Genomic DNA, 13,695 nt, shown 5'->3' with positions numbered 1-13,695 from the left:
AGTGAAAATCTTACAATCAAAAAAGATAGTCAAACTTTTATAAAAATTTTCAAAGGTATTGAAAAATATCTTATAAATCGTGTTAAAAACTATTCAATTCTCTCTGTTTAGGACTAAAAAGCTCAGTGTATATAATACGCTTCGCGTGACGACGAAAACCATTTTAGTATTTAAGGGCTTTGTTTTATTGGTTATACGAACCTCTGCAGCTTCAAGGGATTCTAAGTCGTGCTTTAAATGTGATACTATGAGGACGGTTTGGATACATTTCCCAGCCAAATAACACTTTAACCAGGCCATTTTCAGTTTTGTTTTGATGTAAATGAAAGTTTTTACTTTGCCGCTTCTTCAACGAGAATATTTTGAACTTGTTTGAATATCGTTTAAGAATATTCTCTTGGCTATAAGCACACAAAATCAAATTAAAATTATCTACAAAAACTTTAAAACCTCGATTCGACTTTATATCATGTATTTTTAACTATTTTGTACATAAAATGCTTAAATCGAATCAAGGATATATAACAAGATGTAGATTGTAACCATATTTTAATTAGAATGTGGAAATCTACTAAATATTAAAATTGATGATTTTCAACCCAGAATACATAAGCTATAACCAGATATGCTTTAATTGTAACCCTATTTCCGCAACGAAGAGGAAAATCTTGCAATTTGCAATTTTCGTTATTAAAGTCAATCATATCTGAAAAACTAAAAGCGATGGAGAAAAATATTTTACACATAAATGGTTCATAATGAACACAGAATATATAATCCACAACCATATATACTTTAGTTGTAACCATACTTTAGTTAGAAAGTGAATACCTACAAAATATTAAAATTGTCGATTTTTGTTACTAAAATCAGACATAACTCAGAAACTAAAAGCGATGGAGAAAAATATTTTATAGGTAAATAGTTTATAATGAACCTAGAATTCATAATCTATAATCATATATACTTTAGTTATAACCATATTTTAGTTAGAAACTGAATATCAACAGAATGTTAAGTTTGTTGATATTGGTTACTAAAAACAAGCATAGCTCAAAAACTAACAGCGAAGTAAGAAAATATTTTATACAAAAATTATTCATAATGAATCCAGAATGCATAATCTATAACCATATATACTTTATTTGTAACCATATTGTAGTTAGTAAGTGGATATTTACAAAATATTAAAATTGATGATTTTCATTAATAAATTTATTAATAACTCAAAAAGTAATAGCGAAACAGAAACATATTGTATACATAAATTGTTCATAATGAACCAAGAATACATAATCCATAACCATATATACTTTTGTTGTAACCATATTTAACTTAGAAAGTGGATATCTAAAAAATATTAATATGGTTCATTTTCACTACTAAAATCAAACATAACTCAAAAACTAAAAGCGATGAAGAAAAATATTTTACACATAAATGGTTCATAATGAACACAGAATATATAATCCACAACCATATATACTTTAGTTGTTATCATACTTTAGTTAGAAAGTGAATACCTACAAAATATTAAAATTGTTGATTTTTGTTACTAAAATCAGACATAACTCAGAAACTAAAAGCGATGGAGAAAAATATTTTATAGGTAAATAGTTTATAATGAACCTAGAATACATAATCTATAATCATATATACTTTAGTTATAACCATATTTTAGTTAGAAACTGAATATCAACAGAATGTTAAGTTTGTTGATATTGGTTACTAAAAACAAGCATAGCTCAAAAACTAACAGCGAAGCAAGAAAATATTTTATACAAAAATTATTCATAATGAATCCAGAATGCATAATCCATAACCATATATACTTTATTTGTAACCATATTGTAGTTAGTAAGTGGATATTTACAAAATATTAAAATTGATGATTTTCATTAATAAATTTATTAATAATTCAAAAAGTAATAGCGAAACAGAAACATATTGTATACATAAATTGTTCATAATGAACCAAGAATACATAATCCATAACCATATATACTTTAGTTGTAACCATATTTAACTTAGAAAGTGGATATCTAAAAAATATTAATATGGTTCATTTTCACTACTAAAATCAAACATAACTCAAAAACTAAAAGAGATAGAGAAAATCATTTTATACATAAATAGTTTATAATGAACCCAGAATACATAATCCATAACCATATATACTTTAGTTGTAATCATATTTTAGTTACAAAGTGGTATCTAGAAAATATTAATATTGTTGATTTTCACAACAAAAATGAAACATAACTAAAAAACTAAAAGCGATGGAGAAAAACATTTTATAGATAAATAGTTTATAATGAACCTAGAATACATAATCTATAATCATATATACTTTAGTTATAACCATATTTAGTAATATCAACAAACTGTTAAAATTGTTGATATTCGTTACTAAAAACAAGCATAGCTCAAAAACTAACAGCGAAGCAAAAAAATATTTTATACAAAAATTATTCATAATGAATCCAGAATGCATAATCCATAACCATATATACTTTATTTGTAACCATATTGTAGTTAGTAAGTAGATATTTACAAAATATTAAAATTGATGATTTTCATTAATAAAGTTATTAATAACTCAAAAAGTAATAGCGAAACAGAAAAATATTTTATACATAAATTGTTCATAATGAACCAAGAATACATAATCCATAACCATATACACTTTAGTTGTAATCATATTTTAGTTACAAAGTGGATATCTAAAAAATATTAATATTGTTGATTTTCACTACAAAAATCAAATATAACTCAAAAGCGATGGAGAAAAATGTTTTATACATAAATAATTTATAATGAACCCAGAATACATAATTCATAACCATATATACTTTAGAAAGTGAATATCAACAAAATGTTAAAATAATTGACTTTCGTTACTAAAAACAAGCATAGCTCAAAAACTTGTTTTGATGATACTTCCTGATAGACCACTTAAGAGATAACATGAAAGGTAGATATCTGCATGTAAAGAAGCTTAATATTTTATAATAGAAAATACAAGACTTTGTTGTAATAGAACAAGAAGACATCACTTCTTGTTTTGTTTTAAACTTTTCAGTCATTTATTTTCTTTTATATGGTTTCTATTTAAGATCTAAATAAATAAGTATATATTATTATTTTATAGCGAACACAGTTAAAAAAGAAATATCCACATCTTTGTTTTCAACAGGAGGATAGAGATGGAGAAAAGAAAGGTAAAGCGTCTCACTGAAAAAGTCAAGGAGCGTGCTCGCTTTGGGCAAAGTTTCCGGTACAGAACTTTGCTCTCACTGGCTGTGGCACATTCAACTCTTTAATATTTATAACAATAGCTCGAATACATGCAATTTTTATCTCATCAGTAATGGTAAAAGAGGGGAAAAATCCTAAAGTCTTTAACCATTACTATAAAATCATTCCGTAGCATTCATCGTATTTAACATTAGTTAAAGCTTTAATTACGTTTTGCGGGTAAACAAAACTGTGACATAAAAGCTTATGCGCGCTAATAGCTCGTCCAACTAAACGCATTTGAATAATTAAATTGTCTTCAATTAAGTTTACCCGTCACTCTGGGTTAGAAGAGTTAGAGAGAGAGAGGAGGAAAGTCCAGTTCGGTGCCCGTTCCATTTGCAAATTAACACTTCCTGCGTTTGTTTGCATTGTTTCCCGTCTAGTTTGATTATCAACTCCTACGAAACAAGATTCTTGCTTAAACTATATTTAGTTGAGTTACTAAAATATAAGAACCGAAACAATATATTTCTATTCATAAATCAAACAGACGTATTCCTGAATAGTAGCTTTCAAATCGAACCATTTATCTTTCTAACGAACGCACTAAATCACTGTCACATTTGCACAATCTCTGCACAATATGACCACCAATTACTATGTGGCGTTTGATTGATATCACATGAACGACAGGAAACTCAAAAAAAAAATGTAAACCAGCATACGTCGTTCGACCGTATATATGAATCCTGGCGATGTGTTGCGGTCGTCGCGCTCACAATCGACAGTCGCCGGTGCATTAACTAATGTTTCATACGCGTTAGCACTGTCGGTGATTTGTGGTATCATGAATGAATAGTTCGCGACACCGACGCTCAATTATCATTATACCGCCGGCTTCGGGTGGTTGTGTGATCGATACATGGGACGCGTCGGAACGTTTCGTTGAGGAATTTGGAGCGTCGCGGCGCCAAAACAAGATAATTGATATTATCTCCGCTTTGGTGGCCGTTCTGTGCCCGCCCGTGATATCGACCCGCTGACGAGCTTCGTCCGACGAGAGACCCATGTCACTTCACTTCCCCATTTAAACCTGTCAGTTCTGGCAATTTCGTTTTTAATGCAGCAGAACAAGAAGCCTCTTTTTATCATTTGAAGTTTTTTGCCAACATTTTTAGTAAAACATGTTTTATATCGATTTACACATATTTCAATAATAAAAATAAAATCATACAGAAATAAAGAAGAGAGAGGGATGGATTTCACACTGGAGGGCATACTATAATAAAAGAATAACACAATATGCCGTTATACATCCTACTGTCTTGTTTCGGCACTGAAAGTTGAGGTGTCTCGCAGGTTTTCAACACGACTGAAATTTGGCCACAGTCGTTTTCCGTCTAACTTGTATAAGATTAAGATTTTCTCCTCTCCGACCTGTGAATGTGGAGCAGAATTTACGGATCTAAATCACATATTGTTGAGCTGCAAATTTCATGAGAAATACCGCCCACGATTTATTAAGGCGTTGCTTGCCTGTGGTTTTGTTTTGCTTATTAACATCGTTCATGTATTGAGTTGTAACCTGTTTAATGTCTTTTACATTATATATGAATTTTTGGTGAGGTCTAATATTGCGATTTGATTTATTGGTGAATATTACATAACTATAATATAGGGGCTGATTTGCTAGGATCCCGCAAAGCCATAAAAAAAAATAAAATAAAATCAGATGTAGGAAACTTACAACAGTTCCTCACTGTCAAATTCAAAAATATTTCATATTTAATGTAAACATAATAATAATAATAAAGGACTTTATTACTTTAATATGTACATAATAAAAAAGAATCGTAAAAAAGTTAAATTAAATAATATTCATTTTTGTTTTCTTTTCACCTGGGTAATTCAATTAAACAAATTTTGCACTTAAAGGTGAAATGTGTTTATTATCACTAGGGCCCGGAACTTTTGTAACGGTACGATACGATTTACCCCCTCCTCTTGTTCTCCTAGAAAATGAGTCGTTGGCGTCAAGTCAACTCACCTGATCGGTTGTTATTGACGACCGACGATCAGTTTTTTATTACACATCAATGTCAACATTGTCAACTGTCAGTACGATTTCACTGTGTTGTTCAAATGTGCAGTATTCGACGCTTTTCATCCGCATAATTTCGTCAAATTTGCTATTTATCTTTCTTTAGTTACCTTTAATTGGAATTTGGAGTTCTGTTTGTGTTCGTATTATAGTTTTTTTTTTAAGAATTGTTTTTAGTTTCCCTTTGTGGTAAAATTGTTGTTCGGATTTGAAAACCGACCTTTAACTCTTAAGGAAAAATATGGTTCAATAACTCAGTATTTTATTTATGCTCCACTTACAAGTTGTGATGTTAAAAGATCATTCTCTAGGTACAAACACATTTTAACGTCAACTAGAACGTCATTTACAGATGAAAATTTAGGGATGATTGTTTCAATATACGTTAACAGCAATATTTTTATATCCGTATCCGATTTGTGATTGATATTACAAATCGGATCCTGTTTGTTTGAATTAAAGTTATAAAATATATTTTTTTTTTAATATTTTCAAATTGTAGTGACAGTTGACACTGACGTGTAATAAACCGATTGTCGGTCGTCAACAACAACCGATGAGGTGAGTTGACTTGACCCCACCACCTTATTTTCTAGGAGAACAAGTGGAGGGGGTAAATCGCATCGTTCCGTTACAAAAGTTCCGTGCCCTAATTATCACTCTACCGGTTTCGCTCTTTTCGGAGCATCTTCAGGAGTTCCTAAAGTTATTAATTTTACAACACTTTCTATTATTATATAATTTTACATTTTAACTTACGTCAATTTTTTGAACAACTAAACATGTATGTGATATTTTATTGAATTAATTCACTATTAAAATGTTAATCTCTAAACATGTGCTATCATACATCACTTTTTATTTTTATTTTAGGTTTTTATTTTAGGTTATGTTGAAACTGTCAATGGTATATTTTCTATTTTAATGTTGGTAATCTGTCAAATGTGATTGTCGTGTATTGAATTTAAACTTTCTTGTTTTGAATAGGTTGATTTTCAACAGGTTAAAATGAGGTATTACAACATAAACATATCAACTCCCTACATCAAACACACTGAAAAATATAATGGTACAGAGAGAGCAGCTATTTTTAGAGTTCGGGAGGTTTTCGTGGAGGTGTGTATGGTTGTTTGAGATAGGTATATAGTGGTCTTCTTGTAGGTATAATTTGTTCGTTTAGGCATGTTACATCAGGGCAGTTGTTGAGGAATTTATTAATTTCATAGTTTTCCATTATTTTTAAATAGTAACTTTTATTGATATGATGAAGGATTCTGGAATTTTTATCTTCGTTAAATTCATGTTTTGAGTTAAATGTTAAGTGATTTCCGAAGTTGGAGTTATTTTTGTGTTTATGTTCTCTTATTCTTTTTCTAAGGCTTCTGCCTGTTTCTCCAATGTACGCTGCTTTACAAGTGTCGCACTCTAGTATGTACACACCATTGTCGTCCAGTTTATTTATTTTGTCCTTATTGTTTATAAGCATTCTTTCTAATGTTTTATTTGGTTTGAAATTAAGATTTATATTATATTGTTTTAAACTCTGTTTTATTTTATTGGATATGTTGCCTTGGAATGTTATACCTCTATAATAAATACTTTGATCTTCATTGTGTTGATTCTTTAGAGTGGTACAATTAATCATTTTTTTTTGTTTTTTCTGTTGTTTGTTTATAATATTATTTATTATGTAAGTTGGGAAGTTATTATTTTTCGCAACTTGGTAGATTGTATTTATTTCGGTGGTAAGGTTTTCTGTGTTCATTTTTGATTTGTAAAATTAATAACTTTAGGAACTCCTGAAGATGCTCCGAAAAGAGCGAAACCGGTAGAGTGATAATAAACACCTTTCACCTTTAAGTGCAAAATTTGCTTAATTAAATTAAATAGGCGAGGTTCAGTCTGTAGACTGTTCTTCCACCTAACCTAATTATTCTCGATATAATTAACAAATAAATGAATCAAAGAATCAAAGCAAAATAAATCAAACGAACAATTTCTTCGCATTTCCAAAACTAATATAATAAAAAGTAAATAATAGCAGACTAAAAGAGTAGGTACTAGGAGCCAACTTGAAGATATTTTCTTAATAATGTTTTGACCACAACTTAATAATCACAAAGATATAGAACGTTAAAGTTGAATTAATTTCATTTCTTACCATATACGGTATTACGCTACGTTTAAATTCAAACTGCGAATATTTCGGGGTTACTTAAACAATGCATAATTAACAAAAATAATAAAATCTTTATAATATAGCAGTTACGGCTATTTAAAAATTTGTTAAAACGCTCAAACCGTGTTCTCAAAAATGGACGATAAATTATTTAAAAAATTTTCATGCGATATCTATGTAACTATTACATTTTTAATAAAACATTAAAAAAATCTCTTCAGTTTTACCTTTAGTACCTACCCTTTTAGTTTACTCCGTATGTTATAAATCAACTTGTATATTATACTTGACGATCTCGGATTCTAGATTAATGTTATCAATTCAATTTTCTTAATAAACAATTTTTACATTTTTTTCCAAAATTTGATTGATACAAGGGTACTAAAATTTTACGTCATCGTACAGAGAAAAAAAGTCTCTATCAAATGAGCCTAACGAAAAGGTACATTGCCATTTAAAAAACTTCATGAGCGAGTTATTCGTCAATAAACAATTGAAAGCTGTCTCATTATGGCTAATCAAATATTAAACAACTTTTGTATAAAGTTGTTTTAAATAATTATTTTTTTATAAAGTTGATACCTACCCAGATATACACCGTGTGCCGTATTTTCCGCATCAGAGCATTATACGGTTGTAGGATAGGCACGAACTATACATATGATTGTGGTTGTGGGTGCTGCCGAGCAAAAAGAAACGACCACAGTTCCCGTTTAAAGAGGCGAGGAATCAACTTAGCCACTCTCTCCACTGTTCTATTCCATAAATTTGGCATGTAATAGCTAAACGATTTCTTAAAAGACTCTGTACGGTGTTTAGAAATCGTGAGCCGACCGCGAAATCTAACATTAATATTATGAACATCAGTTCTGAAGGAAATTTTGTGATATAGATATGGTGGCATAGCATTGTACAAAACCTTGTAAAACAGTGTAGCAGGCAAATCAAGCGTAGACATGCATTCTGCACCCTCTCTACTCTCTGCCTATCACAGAATCCGAGATGGGTACCGTAGACGACATCACAATAATTTAATCGTGATAACGCAGTTATCCCACAAAGTTGTTTTTTCATATCAGCGGTCGGAATATCGCGATTTTGAAAAATTAGCCTAAGCTTATAGTAGCATGATTTCAGACAGCCATTTATATGAGATGTGAAATTCAGATTATTATCTGACATGCGACACAAAACTTCATTGTAATAAGAATTATTGCACAACAAAATGAACTGGGATTTAAGAGGGTTAATTTTCAGACAGTGCAATTCAGCGAACCGTGCTATACCCTTAAATTCGCGATTTATTTTCTGGCAGGCTTGGTCAACTTCCGAAGGTGCGAAGGATACATACAGTAGAGTATCATCGGCATAAAGATGGCTTTGAACGCTACTAAGGTGTGCAATAAGATTTGATGTGTATAACGAGAACAGTAATGGACTAATAATTGATCCCTGCGGAACACCGCAATGTATTGGAAGCGGATCGGACGTATTACCATTACACAACCAACAGCTGCCTACCCCGAAGGAAACTACCGATCTGCTCAACTGCCGATGGATGGTGACAGTCCACACGACGTTAAAATACCTAACATAATTTCGTGGTTAATTGAATCGAACGCTTTGGAGAAATCTAACAAAACAAGCAACCATAACCCACCCTGAACCTCAGGACACTCAGGCAACAAGTTATTCCGATTTACAAAGTCGCGCAGCTGTTTATCCATAACCTTCTCTAAAATTTTTGACAACAGTGGTAGAAGAGCTATGGGTCTAAGATCATCCAATCTGTCTGGGTTGGGCTTCTTTTTAAGAGGAATTAATTGAGCCAGAACAATCCAACCATCACAACCATAAACATTGCTACTAATTGACTGGAAAATTGTAAGCACTTCCCATTCGGAAACTTTTGTAACACCCATTGACTCATCAGTAAGCAGTGGACTCGATAAGTAGTCATTAACCACCGCTGCAATGTCCTGATCAAATTTGGGAATAGCGTCAATGAAAAATTTATTGATAGCATGAACGTCGCTCAGATGAAGTGGCAGATCATTATTATGTTTATCCCCTTCTGCCACTAAACTATTTAGAGCTTTCCATAGTAGTTTAGCCTTCTTAGTATCTTTTAAGCTGGATATACATGCTTTCCTCGCTGAACGACACCCCCGAGTCACTAGGTTTCGCAAGGAACAGTACTCGCTCTTATTTTCTATGCTGTTGTGTCTCAGGAAGATCTGGAAAGGCCGATCGCGGTGTTCCATCAAGAATATTATGTGAGGACAACCACGGGGCCAACGGTTTCGAAATCCTTTTTTAGCAATTTTTGTCGTATCTATTATTTAATAACTCGAAAACGAAAGAAGTGATGTCTTCTTGTTCTATTAAGACAAAGTCTTGTAGTTTCTGTTATAAAATATTAAGCTTCTTTACATGCAGATATCTAGCTTTCATGTTATCTCTTAAGTGATACTTCCTGGTTCATTCTATCGAAATGCTCTCCCCAGTATCTTCGTCTTGATCTTGTGAATCTAATAATATCCTGGATATTTAGTTCTGCTAGACTATGCAACACTCCTAATCTCATTTCTATACTTTTACCATACTGCTTGTTTTTGAGTGACTTGCAGATTCGTGCTTTAGGGGGTAGTTTAGGGTTCATATTGTGTTCTTATAAAATTAGTTACAAGGGTTTGTTGTGGATGAGTTTTAGAAGAGAACACTGTGTTAAACAGGGTAATAAGCCCACTACTTTCCTTAGCCATTGAGACATTTGTACGCAAGACCTAATACACGCAGACGATGTCATTCAAAGCAGATATCCTACAAAACATCTGTACACCCATACTCAAAAGTAGAAGCAGCAAAAATAAAGCATCTACGAAAAATAGTAGGAAAACCCAGAAGAGACAAGATACAAGGCTGTTGGAAAAGACATGAGAGCTCTATTAGAGGAGATAGAAGAGAAACTACAGAAATGGTATGGCCACCTGTTTCGAATGAATTAGGAAAGAATACCAAAGAAAATGTTCAGTATGAAACCGGAAGGAAGAAAAAGGTGGGGTGTACCAACAATCCTATGGCAAGAAGTAATAGAGGCGTGGAAAAAGTGGAAGAAAAGTAGCCAATTCAATAAACTTGGTCTTCATGACAGCGAAAGTGATTGATTAAGATTCTGGCAGAAAACTTGCTGTGGCTTAGGCGCTTAGGGATATTATATACTTTAATATCAGCAAAATTCTAACTGCGTAGGAACTAAATTCTACAACAATATACAATTAAAATCCACTCCCACTTCATTCATGGAGCTGTACACCATCAGGTTATTATTGAAGACTTATAAGAGAACGGCAAGCAGAGAATTTAAGCTCAATCTAACACAATCTATCAATCTTCAGAATCATTGCATTAATTAACAAAGCAGCATTCTTCTGCGAGTCATTGCAGTCTCGCAGATTTAAATGCATTATTATTAGCTCACAAATTCTATAAATTAATGACGCCGGAGGGACATCAAATAAATAAATTAAACAACCCATCTGGAACAATACTTAAATACCTAGCAAGCTGTGAAGTTTGTATTTGATATAGACTGTCTATGACTATCTGACCACTACCGCAGTGATCTTCTTCATATCCTAGATTTATTATTATTATTATTGCTGCCGAGTTGAGGGAAATCGCCCCCCCTCGTCACCGCGACCTATGAAATCTATTGTAACTTAACCCCCCCCAAAGGTTTAGGACAACTCAAGGTCCTTGAGGTCAAGGTACATCAAGGTTCAACCTTAGTACTGTTTCAAAGTTTTTTTCCTTTATGTCAGTAGGTGTCAGGCGAACCTTTTCGAAAATTCAAATGTTCAGCGTTCTTTCAGTTATCGGTGCAAAGTTGACAAGATTAAACCTCAGCTTGTCCAATGTTAAATAATATTTTTAGGGTATATGGCTGCTTAGGAAACACGAGAGCGACCTCTTTTCAAAACTTCTTTCCAGAGCAAGGCTACCTTTGAATCCTCCCATGTGCATCCTACCTAAAAATGTCGACCTAACAATAATCATCTGTCTTTCAAAACAACCGAGATTCAGTTCAATCAAGTTTCTGTACCAAACCACGCTACACCAAATGATGTTGATACATCAATTTACTTGTTCAATAAAAGAACACTTGGTGGCCTTTAAAGTGTTTTGCCGCAAATAAAAACCTTGCTATGTGTGTACCTCAACTCATTCTATGTTTACACGAAATATCAAATTTGTCTGAATATTATTGAGTTTACTAAGCAAACTACTACCGTAACACACGCAAATATATCCATCCAAGTTATGAATCTTCTGTAAATACATGTCGAATCCAAGCAATCCAAGTAAATTTTACCATTTAATCGAAAAATAATGAGTAAATTCCTCAATAGTCTATATAAGCTAATAATAATCCAAAAATCAGCATAGTAACACTTTATGTTAATGTAATTGGTAAGTACAATGGAAGTCCGGAGCTGAGAACATGAATTTATTCAATTCATCCCGACCCTTTCCGCGTGCCATTTCAATTTCCATAATATATATTTAATTCCACGCCCGTCTCGCGTTCGAAATCGAGCGCGTTTCTTGTAGCATACCATTAAAACGTAATATTTGACATCAATCAAATTCACGGTCCGTCGGAGGAAATTTGCGCCATTGTGCAGCTCGAAGAATTTGCTTCGTTAAACACGTTGTCCCGTTCGGAACGCGATGCCACAACGTTCTAGTTCGGTCGAAACTCGACGCCGCCGGCTCCGCCACCACACATGCATCGGATGTCCGCGGAACGACGACTCCCGTATTCCAACCAGGTCATGATTTGTGGCCTCGACAACCGCCAACAGCTGGTAACCAGATATCCAATTGCGTTAAGTTTGAAATAAGAAAGGTTTTGCGGGTGATATACATCATTTTTTTCTTCTTTATGTTGTAGCGTCAATTTGAAAGGAAGGATTTATCGACGCGGATTCTCGATGGCTCTCTCGACGATGGTACCGCGTTTCGACTCACTTGGGAAACAATTTTATTTGCAGTCGTTTGATTAAGTGCCGCTTTGATGGATACACATAAATCTGGACCGGTTTGGGTCCGGAATTTATGGCGATCGGTCAAAAGCGCACTACAGAGAGAACTTTTCAGACGCTCGACGCCCTCGCCCGCACACCTATTGATGCAGCATAAATCACTTCCGTTTCGCTAATCTCGCAAATTGAGCGCTTAATACCCGTACATAAGCCCCTCGTGATATAGTGCTAACGAAAGGTGTTCAAGAGTCGCGCCCTCCATTTCCCTGTTCCGTTCACATTTTTAACTCTCTCACCCACAAATTTTCGATTCTCTTTGCTCGAAAATTGAATACATATTATCTAAATTGAAAAATGGAACGTAGAATAGAAATTTTTTGGTCGGCCAAAAGGAAACAAATGGTCAGTCGAACTAAAACGTGACTTGATTGGGCGGAACCGTGACGTGATTTAATAATTTGGGGAGCGGTTCCCTCGGCACAGGAAAGAGTGAACGGCGCCCGGAATGCTTTTGCATTATGCAAAAAGTCCGTAATTTAAAGCGAAAAAATAATAAAGGGAAAAATCCTTTCTCAACTCGCGCCCGAATCACGTACGAACCACTCTCTGAAACTTTCTAAGTCGCCAAAGTGAGATTTGACCACGGAAGAATCACAAATTATTCATCTCTTTTCATCTTAACACCATTTATCAAACGCAAATAATCCGTATTGATACAGTATTTCTTGATAAAATGTGTTTCCGTTTAAATTCGGATTTCAAAAATACATTGGCCGCGCGAAATCCATTCTATCACTGTCACCGAACTAGATTTCAGGTCGAAATTTACGCAGACAAGGAAACGATATCCCCGAAATAAACGCATTTCGAAATTTGTTGCCCTGCCGATATTTCTTCGGGATTCAGTGGCGTTCGCACACTCTGAATTATTTTGCATTTTCGCACCGTCGCCGACGCCGACGTGAGCTTCTTGCATCGCGACCGAATTTGCATACATTTGCAAATGACCATTTGGGAAACGTGCTAAAACCGAACCAGAGACGACTCCATGTTGATGAACTCGTTCGCGGAAATCCGTTTACCGGAACGGAATAATATGTCGAATCCTTCTTCGGACCGATTTCATG

The 13,695-nt window shown here is 33.6% G+C and overlaps 1 protein-coding gene across 1 annotated transcript in view; it reads left to right on the top strand.

Moving 5' to 3' along the window:
* Nucleotides 1-13,695, top strand: part of LOC111419787 (uncharacterized) — a 119,081-nt gene that overhangs the window by 91,060 nt on the left and 14,326 nt on the right. The gene's annotated exons all lie outside the window — the stretch shown is intronic.

The sequence above is a fragment of the Onthophagus taurus genome, chromosome 1, assembly GCF_036711975.1.
Source record: "Onthophagus taurus isolate NC chromosome 1, IU_Otau_3.0, whole genome shotgun sequence".
NCBI classification, from domain to species: Eukaryota; Metazoa; Arthropoda; class Insecta; order Coleoptera; family Scarabaeidae; genus Onthophagus; species Onthophagus taurus.
Note: the sequence above shows the minus strand (reverse complement) of the source record. Positions and strands in the feature narration are given on the sequence as shown.